Genomic DNA, 13,448 nt, shown 5'->3' with positions numbered 1-13,448 from the left:
AAAAAAACCAAAAAGCAGACAAAAAAAAAAAACACTACAGGTTTGACAGCTGAGAAATATAGCGAGAAACAGTTTAACCTTCCAGTAGACAGATCAGTTAATTAACAGCATCCACAACACACACACACACACACACTATTGGTCCACAGCCATATTGAACAAGCTCCGGTGTGAAAGAATCACAGTCTCTCAGCAGGCAGAGAGGACTTGTGTGATGAAGCGCTCTGATTGGCCGTTGCTATAACAATAGGGGAGGAGAGACAGCCAAGTGGGGGTGGAGACCCAGCATGATTATAAAATCCTTCAGAGAGACACATTTGCTTCCTGTATGTTTTTATTTTTTTATTTATTTTCTCTGTTTTCCCGCATCTCCTCCTGTCTCTCATGAGCAGAAGTAGGAGGGAGCGCGGAAAGGGATGCAAGATAAACGCCTGTGCCTCTCTCTACTGCATGCATGCATGCAATGCGTGCTGCAGACTAAATAAGACACCTCCAGTTTTGGATTATCTGTCTGGTGGTGCGCTGACTGCCTCCAGACCTGGAGGCCACCCTCCTCCCTTTCACACTGAAGGAAGAGTAGAGTAGAGACGGTCTACTGTTTGCCTCCTGCAGACTCCAACCACTCCTGTGAGTATGCAACCGTGTCTGTGTTGTGACATGAACTGTTCTGACTTTATGACATGCTTGAGATGATCCTGACCGTGTTGTTGTTTAGATATAGACTGAAGCTGAAACCCTGTACATCTACAGTACATCTAGCACTGGAATAACGCCATAAACGCTCTTTCCATTCAGGTTTCGCTCATCTTTCTAAACCCACACACTGATGTGTGCTGACGCAATATATGTGGCTTCGGGGTCATGTGTGTTCAGCGGCGTGGGCTTTGATGCACACATGATTCACGGCTGCGTGTACGGCCGGGACTATACATTTGTGGAGAGCGTCCTGAGAGCGGCGAGATGCTTTAAAGTGACACATTACAATGTTTACATAACACGCCTGCTTATTGCAGCCTATCTGACAGTACGCACACCACTCGAATGCACAAATAGAGTCGGTCAATAACATTAGCGTGAAGCAGGACCAGTGTGAAGCCACAATAGGCGGCTGGCAGTGACTCATTAGTGCAGAAAGGAGCTATTAATAAACGAGTCCTGCATCTTGAAGTCAAACAGCCCACTGGATGTGGCTGCACTCTTAAAAATAAAGCCTATCAAGGACCGTTTTGGGCTCTATAGAGTTCTTAAGTTGCCATTATGGTGTTTATGAGAGTAAAAAGTTGTTGATGAAGGTCTGCAGATAAGTGTTTTGGTTTATGGATCTTACGTGATGGTTTCCTACAGAAGAAGAGAGTAAAAAGTTATTTGTGAAACTTTAAAACTTTAGTACACCGTGATTTGGTCTTCTGTCAACAGAGAAAGCATGAATTCACAAGCAACTTGCACAACTTTCAGATTTGAAGGTCTTGAAAAGCTCTGAAGATGATCCAGTGAGGGCATGTGGAAAGATGCAAATCATGTTTGCGTTTGATTGAGGGAAAATTACTTTCATGAAAAAGTTAAAATAATACTTAAAAGAGTAGCATCTTTTTCTAAAATGCTTTTGGAGAAATTACATTTGAAATAAAATTCACAAGTATGATGATTTTTAATTCATAAGAGTACTGTGTTGTAAAATGAATGTGAATAGTACAGCTCAGATCATTCAGTTTTTGTAGAACAAAACATTGGTATCTTGACAAATTTGAGACCTTTTTTGAAATTCAAGTGACACATGAGTGCAAAGCAATAGCAAAAGTCTCTATTTCATCTAGATACTGTCTAGAAGAAACAATTGAGACATAAAGAAACCTTTATGTGTGTGTGTGTTCCTTACTCTGAGTGGAAAACCAGTTGAAACAATTATAGAAATGGTTATTTTTATCAATTACTCATGTTGACCAGTCAGTTTCCTCATAATTTGTTCCACAAACTTTATTCCACGTGTGGAAGATAACCTTCATTTAATAGCCAGAGAGAATATGAGGACAAACCTGTGATGTGGTGAAGACAATGGCATTATGTAAGTTTATGAGTTCCTTTATATGATATGAATATGACAGATATTATCACCTCAGTCTAGAAAGCCAGCATTTTCTCTCAAAGCTAAATTGTGTATTCAGAAGGAGCAATTGTGCTTTGTTGGTATTCTAACTCAGTTAATTTCCTTCCTCGACTGTGAAGCCGTACCTTGAGAAGGCAATTGAAGGTTCAGTGACGCACAAAAATGTCCTAAGCAAAACGTATCATATATCATGTGCTTGGATCCGGTGATGTTAATGGCTCGGTGTAAGTGAGCAAAGTATCAGGAAACAACAAAAGTGCCTTCGAGAATGTCCCCGTTGTTTGTATCCAAGCTGGGATACAATTTCAGAGCCCTGTGATTATAAAGAAGCGCTCTTTGCCTTTCTTCTCCGGCTTTGAAATGGAAATGACACAAAATTCCCTGTCCGCATAGAAATAACACAAGGGGAGAATGAATATGCACAAACACCTCCCCGTATTTTGTGGGTGATTCTTGTTAGTCAAAAGAGCTGCTGTGCTTTGATGGCGACAGGAAGATGAGAACGAGGTCGACCCAACATGGACACCAGGGTACAGGCCTCGGGGCGGCGCACAGCTATCTGTTCAACCTCTTCACCATCTGCCCTTTCGCTATCTTTAGCGAAATTATATAACAATTAAGTAAAAATATCAATATTAAACAAATATTACAAAATGTATTGCTCTGATTCTGATTGAATGAGGCATTTTTATATTAATGAGGCAAGTGGCAGTTTTGCTCAACGACCAAACTTATATCTAAACTCTGAATGGGACAAGTCCTGCCTGTATATTTCACACGGACTCCATGATTCGCTGTCGCTCTCGCATGTAAATAACATAAAGCAGAATCTCTACCAGTCTGTATATCTCTACCACGTGATACATATCCTCACACCACCCAGCCCTTGTTTGCCCTAATCAGCAAATTGCATGTTGATATGCAAGCTTAAGTACTTAAAATCATGTGCAATTGACATAATGAGTAATTAAGACTCAACTAATTACATTCACAGAGAGACACGTGCTCTATTGTAGAAATACAATCAGAGTGTGCAAATTATATAATGACTTTCACAAAGGAATTTCACACAACCTAAATTGTCTTTTGGTGCACCAAGCACAGCTAGATTACAATCAGTGATCATTTTGATACTATACTTTTAAATACAAAGCGCTGAAAAAAATGGACAAAACCGACCCTAACAGCTATAGACTGAAACCACTGTCAAAACTAGCCTATATGTAAAATTATAAGTATTTAATATAATAATGTATTGTAAACATAAATAAACTTCCGACCTTGCCTTCGGTTTCTGCCTTTTATAACTCGCACCCTGAATAGTCACTGAGAGAAAGAGTGAGAGAAAAAGAGACCTGCACAGACTAATTATGCTGTTTAAGGTCTCTATAGGGCACCCATTGATTTACTAGAAATAACTTATAGGACTGAGTGCTTATTGATCGAGTGTGGTTTCAGAGCTCTGATGACATCACTATAAATCTGTGAGTGATTACAGGAGATGAATGGCCTGCTAACTAGACAAGTAATTAGACCCTCATAAATTTAACCCACGACTGCTACAGTTCTTTATTACACGGCATATGGCACTGAGAGACACGGGTTGTCCATTCAGTGTTTTTTTAATTACTACGGGGAAAGGTTATCTATTGTGTACTGTGTATTTTAGCTCAGGCTATATATGCATATATACTTAAGCTTATACCATGTCTGTCTGTAGAATGTCAGAGCTACTTTTGTTGCAGAAGTTTTCAAATAAAAGGAATGATCTGATGTACAGTATAGACTTATTAATGATATTTGCCAAGTCAAATATATATAATAAAAAAAAAACTTAGAACACCACAGCAACTGTCAAGCAACACACTAAAACCACCTACAACACTTTAATATCTTCACAGTAACAAAAAAGACACAAAAATTTATAGAGACTGCACAGCAACACAATAAAATTCACTCTTAACACCCTATTACAGAGCGATTCATTAGTAAGAATAACCTAGAAACCATTCAATAATACATTAAAAACCATTCAGAACACACTAACGACAGCACAGCAACACACTCAAACCACTCAGAATGCCCTAGCAACCACACAGCAACACACTGAACACCAATCAGAACACCCTATAAAATAAAAACACAATCATACAAAGTCTAGAAACGCAATTAAACCCACACACTTAAACCATTTAAAATTCGCTAACAACCGCACAGCAACAGACTAAAAAAACACTCAGAACAGCCTAGCAACTGCATAGCAACACACAAACCACTAAGAACAACCTGGCAACCACATAAAAACACAATAAAAATAGTCAGAACAGCATAGCAACCGCACAGCAACACAATAAAAAAAATACATTTAGAGCAGCATAACAACACAATAAAAACACTCAAAACAGCTTAGCAACCACAAAGCAACACGATAAAAAACACTCAGAACAGTGTAGCAATTGCATAGCAACATAAAACACTCAGAACAGCCTAGCAACTGCATAGCAACACACAAACCACTAAGAACAACAAAGCAACCACATAGAAACAAAATAAAAAACACTCAGAACAGTGTAGCAATTGCATAGCAACATAACACACTCAGAACAGCCAAGCAACTGCATAGCAACACACAAACCACTAAGAACAACATAGCAACCACAAAAACACAATAAAAAAAACACTCAGAACAGTGTAGCAATTGCATAGCAACATAAAACACTCAGAACAGTGTAGCAATTGCATAACAACATAAAACACTCAGAACAGCCTAGTAACTGCATAGCAACACAATAAAAACACTCAGAACAGCCTAGCAACAACATAGAAACACAATAAAAAAAAACACTCAGAACAGTGTAGCAATTGCATAGCAACAAAAAAAAAAACTCAGAAAAGCCTAGCAACTGCATAGCAACACACAAACCACTAAGAACAACCTGGCAACCACATAAAAACACAATACAAATACTCAGAACAGCATAGCAACTGCACAGCAACACAATAAAAAAAATACATTTAGAGCAGCATAACAAAATAAAAACACTCAGAACAGCTTAGCAACCACATAGCAACACAATAAAAACACTCAGAACAGTGTAGCAATTGCATAGCAACACAATAAAAAACACCCAGAACAGTGTAGCAATTGCATAGCAACATAAAACACTCAGAACAGCCTAGCAACTGCATAGCAACACAATAAAAACACTCAGAACAGCCTGGCAACCACATAGCAAAAACAAAACAAAAAAACACTTAGAAGAACAGTGTAGCAATTGTTAGAGTTGGGGTACTCCGTCTCGAGTACAACTTCTAGTGGACTTGGACTTGTCACAGACTTGGATGCATTTTTACTCTGACTTGACTTGGACTCAAACCTTTGGGACTCGAAAAATATTTCCGAATATCAAAATGTACCTTATTTACCTCTAAAACAATATATTAGTACCTAATATAAGGTACCTAAATGGTACATATTAGTACCTTTGGAAAAGATACTGCCCCAGTGACAGCTTTTGTACCTTTTTTTCTGGCAGTGCATGTTTAGCACCTGAAGTTCTGGAAAGGTTTTACATTTTCATTTCATATTGGTTTCAATAATGACTCAATTTCTTTACATCTGAATCATTTAAAGTGACCCCTGGAATGTGGGATGACTCATATCACGGTGGGTTGACGCATAAGACCTGTAATACATGTTAGTCACTGTAAAGTCCCGCATGTGTTCCACGTGCCTGTTTGTGGTCATTTAACCCCTTCATTTTGGCATTTTAAAGAAAAACAACTTTTCTCAGATCAGTCTTATCAGGGTGAGGATGTGCCACCCACAGTGCAAACAGAGCTAGTCACCCACCAGCTCTGAGGTAGTTAGCCTGTCAACACACTTTTATTTCTATAAATCATCTCTCGTTGGGGCCATTTATGGGTCATAACTTCTGTGCAGCGTCTAGCAAACCAGCATGGGACCGGTTCCTTTCACATACTGACGTGTTAAATCCTGCACAGAAAACCATATTTCACATGTGGCTAGTCATTTAGCTGTATGGCTTTATTATCTGTGCTGTTGCTTATACAGACTCTGTTCAGCAGTGACAGACTCATTATTTAGTTACGGTCATATAGAATAGAAAAATCACAAATTAGAGCAACATTGAGATCAAATAGAGACACTTGCATTTGTCTCTTTCTTCACAAATATTTCTCATCCCAAAAGCTCCACAAAAGCACACATCTTCTATAGAGATTTAGATCTCTGTAATATCTCACACTATGCTCAGATTTGCCAAGATACCAAAATCTGCAGTCAAAAGAGGTCTCAATATATTTTAAATATATTTTAATATAACATGTATAATATACAGCATATACACGTCTCCAATAGTTTCAGAAGTCTGCGATCAAAAGTCAGAGAAGACAACACAAACTCAAACATATCAAATTTTGGCAACACAAATTTTTCTTAATCCACAAAATTAATATATTTCAAATAAAAATTGTATATACAATAATCACACTTCATATTGTTTCAGAAGTGTACGATCAAAAGTCAGTTATCTCAATATAAACTCAAACATCTATTAAATTCTCCAAGATAAAAAATATGATATAATATAAAATTACCAAGATTACATAATATCAAAAACATTATTTATAGTAATCACACGTCACCAGAAGTCCGAAATTAAGTCAATCTCAATATAAACTCTATAAACTCTCTTGCAATAAAATCTACAAAACAATAAATGTTTATACAATTATATAAAAAATAATCTAAAATATAAAAAAAATTAATAAACAGTAATCATACATCTCCTGGTTTCAGAAGTCTGAAATCAAGTCAACGATCTCAATATAAACTCAAATATTCAAACTAAGGTAATTTTCACATATGTTTTTGTTTATAGCTTTAGCCTTTAAAAAAGACAAATTATTGCCATTAAAGCATGACTAAGTAATTTGAGGAGAAACACAGATGCATCAAACATTGCCCAAAAGCCTATTAAGTCTCCTGAGCTGTGAAAAAGCAACAACTGATCATAAAGCAATCAGAGATAGACAGGTTACATAAAAGTAGTAAGAGAGAGAGCTTAGCAAAAGCACTAACGCTCATGTGTGCCTCATCCAAGCTCGTTCCCAGTAACGTTTACAGTAGCTAGCCTGCTGTTTGCAGTAAATAAAGGAAGGTCTTCAACAAGAATGTTGCCCAACATTTCAAGTGAATCCAGTTTTTACTCATTAAAAGGGCAACATACTGACTTTACATGGAACAAAAGCAAAATGCTGTTTTTATGGACCGCTAAAAATTTTGATAACAGCTAGGGACTGCTAGCAATCGTCACAGCAGGATGTGTCTAAAGAGCAACAAAATGGCCATGTAGTCTCGATAAAAATCACAGTTTGTTCTTTCTCACCAGGCTTGGTTTCTTTTCATGTAATTGTGAGCCAGCTGAACGAACACTAGCTCAACTTAAACATGTTTAGCTGATAGTTGGCGGTTGTGATTTTGTTGTCTTTTTAAAAAAAGAGGAACACTAGAGCCATTGTTTTAGCTTGACGTCCGAACATTTCTTTGGTTTGTGCATCTACATAACTAAAGAAAGAGCTTCTTGTAGTGCAACAAGACATCTCTGGCTCTGGTCATAGCGATGCGTACAGTGAAAACAAAAGGTTGTCTTTATTGCTTCATCTAAATGGGACGGGGAACGGCAGGCATTTACTGCTGGTAGGCTTTCTAAAAATATATAATCACTCCCTCCTTGAGATTTATGTGCACTTTGGAGCCACGTCAAGTGTTTACTCATGTAATGAAAAGCGTACGAGCAAATGAAGGAAAATTATATGACTCCGGCACTAACAATATTACTAATGCATCTTTCACAGCTCGCTCCTTTCCAAAAAGACAGTCTAATGTGGCAGTCGAAGTAATATGCATCTTTATCTATGTCCACACATGCCGTGAAGCCAAAGGCAATGACAAACGGCCCTTCCTGTCATGTCATTTTCAGCTTTGCCAAATATTAAGCGGTCGTCGTGTCCATGCAAGCTATTTGTCTTAGTTTAGTCGCACGATTTTCAGCTTGACAAGCAGGAATATTGTATCGGGGCGATACGGGTGTGAGGTATCGCCATCCGTCTTAATGGGGATGTCTCAATTTCACAACCGTCGGGGCCGGACGGGCCGCCGTATGAGGTCAGTTACAGTGCATTCAATCAACCGTTGGCTCCAGATAATAAAATGACTAGAACGCCCAAAATGAAACGTTTAGGAACCAAATGAATTTAAGTCGCCAAATAACAGAATCTCTCAATATAAATGGTTGCTCAGAAGCAATGTTCTCCCTTATAGTAAATTCAACCTTATAACTGGGCCTAAGGATACACTGTAAGAAATAATTGTAATTTCATATGGTATGGTCAATTCTATGGTAAAAACCTGTTAATTGGTTAATGTTCCCTTACTCTATATGGTGTCAAACTGTAATAGATCTGAGACATTACGTGTAGTTTTACAGTAAAATACAGTTAAATGTACAGTTTGTGTAAGTGAAAAGGAACAAGTCATCTTATAATTTACAGAGAAAATTTGCAAATTGACATTCACTGTATGACAGCTGACATTTGATTTTTTTTTTCAATAAATGTGTTTCTTTTAATAAATGTGTTTCTTAGTTTTTCTGTTATGTTCATTAGGGTTTTATGTTGCATATTATGTTGTTAAATTAATCTTTATTGCATTATGTTATGTTTTTAACATGTTTTATAAAGATAAAAAAAATATTTTAGCAAACGGATGAGAAAATTATCTTTGGAATCACCCATGGGAAAGAAATCACAAATGGCAAATCATCTTTTCAATATCTCACTTGCTTCTTCTAGACAACAACAGCAGGCTCGATATGAAAGAAAATATTTCTCATCTTATTCTTCATCAAATAAATGAAAATAAAATAAAAAATAAAATGGGAGGTTCAATATGAAAGCAAATAATTCTCAAATTCTTCAAAAAAATTAAATAGGACTTTCAATATGAAAGCAAATACTTTTAAAATTATTCAAAATAAATTAAATAAATGGGAATCACCCATGGGAAAGAAATCACAAATGGCAAATCATCTTTTCAATATCTCACTTGCTTCTTCTAGACAACAACAGCAGGCTCGATATGAAAGAAAATATTTCTTATCTAATTCTTCATCAAATAAATTAAAATAAAATAAAAAATAAAATGGGAGGTTCAATATGAAAGCAAATAATTCTCAGATTCTTCAAAAAAATTAAATAGGACTTTCAATATGAAAGCAAATACTTTTAAAATTATTCAAAATAAATTAAAATAAAATAAAATAAAAAAGGAGGTTCAATATCAAAGATTTATTCCTTAGAAAAAATTAAATAAAATACTGAAATAAATAAAATAAAATAGGAGGTTTAACATGAAACCAAATACCTAAAAAATGTTTTTTTCCAAAAAAAAATAAATAAAATAATAATAATAATTAGGAGATTCAATATCAAAGCTTGATTCCTTCCCAAAAATAATGAAAAAAAAACATATAATAATAAAATAAAATAAAATAGGAGGTTCAATATGAAAGCAAATACTTATTAAATTCTTCAAAATAAAATAATAAAATAAAACAAATAAAGTAAATAAAATTTAAAATAAATAGGTTCAATACCAAAGCATGATTCCTTCCAAAAATAATAAAATCAAATTAAGTAAAATAAAATCAAATCAAATAGAAATGGGAGGTTCAGTATGAAAGCAAACAAAAAAAATAAAATGAAATAAACAAGAGACTCAATATAAAAACTAACATTTTTCAAATATAAATAAATAAAAGTTTATTGCTTTATATTCTGTCAACAATGATCCCATATGAAACTCCCCTTCATAAAGATTTCTCAATAATATCTTCAATATCTCAGATTTGATAGGTCTGCAATCTAAAGTCTCAATATATAAAGTCAATTTCTCCTAAGACAAAACAAACTGATCTTCTATCCACATTCATTTTATAGTTCTGTACTCCTGATATGCATCAACTATTCAATCATTCGTGTCTATGTTAATTTTAGGAGAAAGAACTGTGAGAAGGATACTTATCTGAGAAAATTACGTACCATGAGCTATGAAGGAGTCACCTGTGGACAATCAAATTCTCCTCAGGCCATTTCCACACTCATATTTCTACCCACTAGGCCTCTGAGACTGAGACATTATTGTTTTTTTAATACAGAGAAACTATCTACAGCTCTGTGAGAGATCATGATTCATTACAATGCCAGAACAAAAGTAAAACAGCCCTTTATTTCTCTGACCAGTGTGTCGAAGGGCCAGTGAAGGGGACTCTTCTCCTCATTAATCTGTCTAGACCCCTGACCGGTCCTGTTTATTCCACTTCCACTGTGTGCTCACGACTTCCCCAAAACTAGCACTGAAACAGAGCAATAAGGAGAAAGAGAGCGATCTGTGTTTTCCCCAAGATACTATCCCTAGTTAGTCATTTCTCCCTTTACTGATTTAATTCAAACAACTGCCAGGCTAAATTACTCGGCTGCTCCAAACGGCCATTGTTTTCACTCATTTTATACAGAATATTGGCAAATCTGGAGGTAAAACGTGTCGTTATCTGTTGCTTTTTATAATCAGCTTTAAAAACAGCCCTGCAATTTCAGGCCCAAATGGTTTTAGGACTTATATCACCAATGTCTCAACAAATCGTTGCAACAGTATGGGAGTATGAAGGCCAATGCAAGCGACTCTGGACGCAATGAACGCCGGATTCCTGGATTTTTCCTCTTACTAGACTAGCACCTTTATTCCTCCTGAGATGACATTATTACAGGAGTGCACTTCCAGATGAATGACTCAGTCGATCCCCTGGGCGTCTGACAGGATCTAGGTCATCTTTTGACAGACACATATTGAGAGAGTCAAGGGTTCGTACAAAATATGATAACTGTTTCTGGATGAGTTGCTTTCTAGAAAAGCTGCAATATGTTCAGAGCAAATCTTAACACAAAATATTTCAAACGCATGAATCACATTCTTTTTCTTTCTATTTGATATTGATCCCACATGGCATCAAAAATGATCCTACTTTCTTCATAAAAACAAATTCTGGTCTTAAAGTGCACAATTCATCAGTGAATGTTATTTTAAAGAAAGAAGAAGAAAAAAAAAACTAAATTATGTATTACTGATATCAGAATGCTGGCTGATAATGATAAGCTATTAATATTGTGATGTTATGGCTGTTAACCAATAAATCCGTGATATTAAAATTCAATACTATTTTGTGCAAAATAAATAAATAAATAAAATTATTTTTTATTTACAAGTGAATTTAGAAATCATAACATTACAATATTTTTATAATATTGTTTATTTTATTTATTATTCAACTATTATTGTTACTAAATTGTTTGCTTCATTTAAGATTAAATTAAAGTGAGCGCTAGTAACGGTAAATCTAAAGGTAAATCTAAAAATGCAATAATTAGCAGAAATGAGCATGCAAATTTTAATATTCTGTATCAGCCAATATACAATTAAATTAAACTAAGAATTGAAATAAACTAAAAAACTATTTTTCACCAAATAATCAATATATATAAGATATGAAGAGTTCATTTGCAAAAACCGATAAACGCCACTTAAAAAAAAAGAGCTGATTGTCGTGCACTATTCTCCACATATAGCGCGATCTGAACCCTAAACATGTTTTCAACCCAGCATTTTTTAGAGTGTACTTTCAATGAACTTTAATTTTGTAAATTACCTGTATTTGTTTAAGTTATTATTACTTAATCAAAACAACCCAACTGCAGTTTGATTGATATTACTTGGAATGCGCAATTTAAAAAAAAACGTGATTTCTGAAAAAAAAAAAAAAATAGAGTTCTCGGTTTTTGCAAATGAACTCTTCATATATTGTGCATCAAAATGTAAAAAGTTTCTCTATTATTTTTTTTTTCATTTATTTGCAGATTTAAAGAAAAAAATGTAAGACACAACCACCAGAATTAACACAAAATAAATATTTGAATATGTTTAAAAAAACACACACAAGGAGCAAAAATTGAGACAAACAGGTAGCAGATAAAGACATCAAATTAGAGTACATTAAAATAATAAACATTTTGCCATAAAGAAGCAAATTTCTCTATATTTGTGGGGAAAGTGCCTTACAAACCCAGTAAACAAGCCAAAGTCAATAATAACAATGAAACAGAGGAAGAAATCTGAGGAGGAAATATCTTAATATGCATATCCTAACATATACATCATTTTCCAAATCAAGCCGCTGGTATTTCACAAAAGGCTGAAAACTTCAGCGCTACTGTTGATTACCAGTGACATTTCCTCTGTACAATTACAAGCAACAAGCTGTCATTTCATTGTGCATGAGACGAGGATATCCTTTTTCACCTTCAAATCAAATCACAATATTATTCAGCACCACCGAGATCTCCTCGTAGCCTCTCTGCATGCTCTCTCCCTGGACAAAAACGAGCGTTTGAGCAGCCGCGGTATTGAATGAAGCCAACCCATGGGTGCCTAAGTATCAATTAAAGTGTAGGTGAAATGATTTCCCTCTCTGTACGTCAGTGCTCAGCCTCCACAATGCACTGACGCGGCTCCGCTTGAGGGCTTAGCCGTGTTCGCCAGAGGCAAATGTCATGTTGTTTTCTCATTGTTCAATAAATGGACTTGGTGGACGGACATCTGTGCAGTAATTCCAGTATTGTAATTGCAGCAGCAAAGCCAGATGGGAGAAAAACCATTGTTTTTAATGTCACAAACAATCTCTGCAGGGTGTGTGAATGCCTGAAAAGTTTCATAACATTCAAAAACCAGACTTTTAACTAGATTTGAGCTCCATTCTTTGAACATTAGCCACATGACGATGACCTTGCGGCTGGATGATTCTTTGGGGAAACAAAAAGGGGTCAAACCTGGAATCAAACGCCATCCGACTGTCACTCGTGGCCATGAGTGGGAATCTAATAGGCAGATGAGTCAAAAACGCCTTTATGTTTTCTCTCTAGTTTGGACGAACACAGAAAAAGGCGAATTATTCTGACACGCAACCGTAGAGAAAGCAGCTTGAGACATCACTGTTGCACCATCAAGGGTGTCCCACTGCCAAATGATGGGTTTTTCCGCTCAGAGCCGAGGGCCAAGTTGATCTGGCACAAGAACGAGAGCAGATGCCATTTGATGATGGCGAGCCAGAACGGGGCGGCCAAACTCTGTCAGAGAGATCAGAATCTTCTCATTATTTTCTCACATCTTTTCATGTGGGAAGTCGTGTTCCCAATCAAAACCGCCGTACCC

The 13,448-nt window shown here is 35.9% G+C and overlaps 1 protein-coding gene across 1 annotated transcript in view; it reads left to right on the top strand.

Annotated features, from left to right (window-relative positions):
- Nucleotides 1–368: 368 nt before the first annotated feature.
- LOC107751219 (cyclin-dependent kinase 18-like) overlaps nt 369–13,448 on the top strand; it is a 57,191-nt gene continuing 44,111 nt past the window's right edge. The window contains exon 1 of the mRNA XM_016566887.1: nt 369–627. The gene's annotated coding sequence lies outside the window, so the exon portion shown is untranslated. The remainder of the gene's footprint in view (nt 628–13,448) is intronic.

Source organism: Sinocyclocheilus rhinocerous, unplaced genomic scaffold (genome assembly GCF_001515625.1).
Source record: "Sinocyclocheilus rhinocerous isolate Xijiao unplaced genomic scaffold, SAMN03320098_v1.1 scaffold362, whole genome shotgun sequence".
NCBI lineage: Eukaryota > Metazoa > Chordata > Actinopteri > Cypriniformes > Cyprinidae > Sinocyclocheilus > Sinocyclocheilus rhinocerous.
Note: the sequence above shows the minus strand (reverse complement) of the source record. Positions and strands in the feature narration are given on the sequence as shown.